The 272-nt window shown below is 35.3% G+C and overlaps 1 protein-coding gene across 1 annotated transcript in view; it reads left to right on the forward strand.

The window, feature by feature from the left end:
• LOC119588651 (GDP-fucose transporter 1-like) overlaps positions 1-272 on the forward strand; it is a gene marked incomplete in the record, with an annotated part of 35,134 nt that overhangs the window by 1,739 nt on the left and 33,123 nt on the right.

Raw genomic sequence — 272 nt, forward strand, 5'->3', positions numbered from 1 at the left:
TGGTTTTAGTGATTCATTATTTTGAGATATATCTTTTTCAAATAGCAAATTCTGTGTATAAGTAATTAATCATTTAGTAATTTATACCATTTATTTTATGCAGCAGAACAGGATTAGGGAGTATATAGCTATAACATTGTATAAATACCATGTGGAAAGGGGGCCTGTTAGGTGTAACCCCCAGGCTAGGGATTGGGGGGTTTATGGCTAGAACATATAAGTTAACAACCATGGGGGTTTAGGGGATGACTAGGGAGAATACAAATAGCAGT

Source organism: Penaeus monodon, chromosome 24 (genome assembly GCF_015228065.2).
Source record: "Penaeus monodon isolate SGIC_2016 chromosome 24, NSTDA_Pmon_1, whole genome shotgun sequence".
NCBI classification, from domain to species: Eukaryota; Metazoa; Arthropoda; class Malacostraca; order Decapoda; family Penaeidae; genus Penaeus; species Penaeus monodon.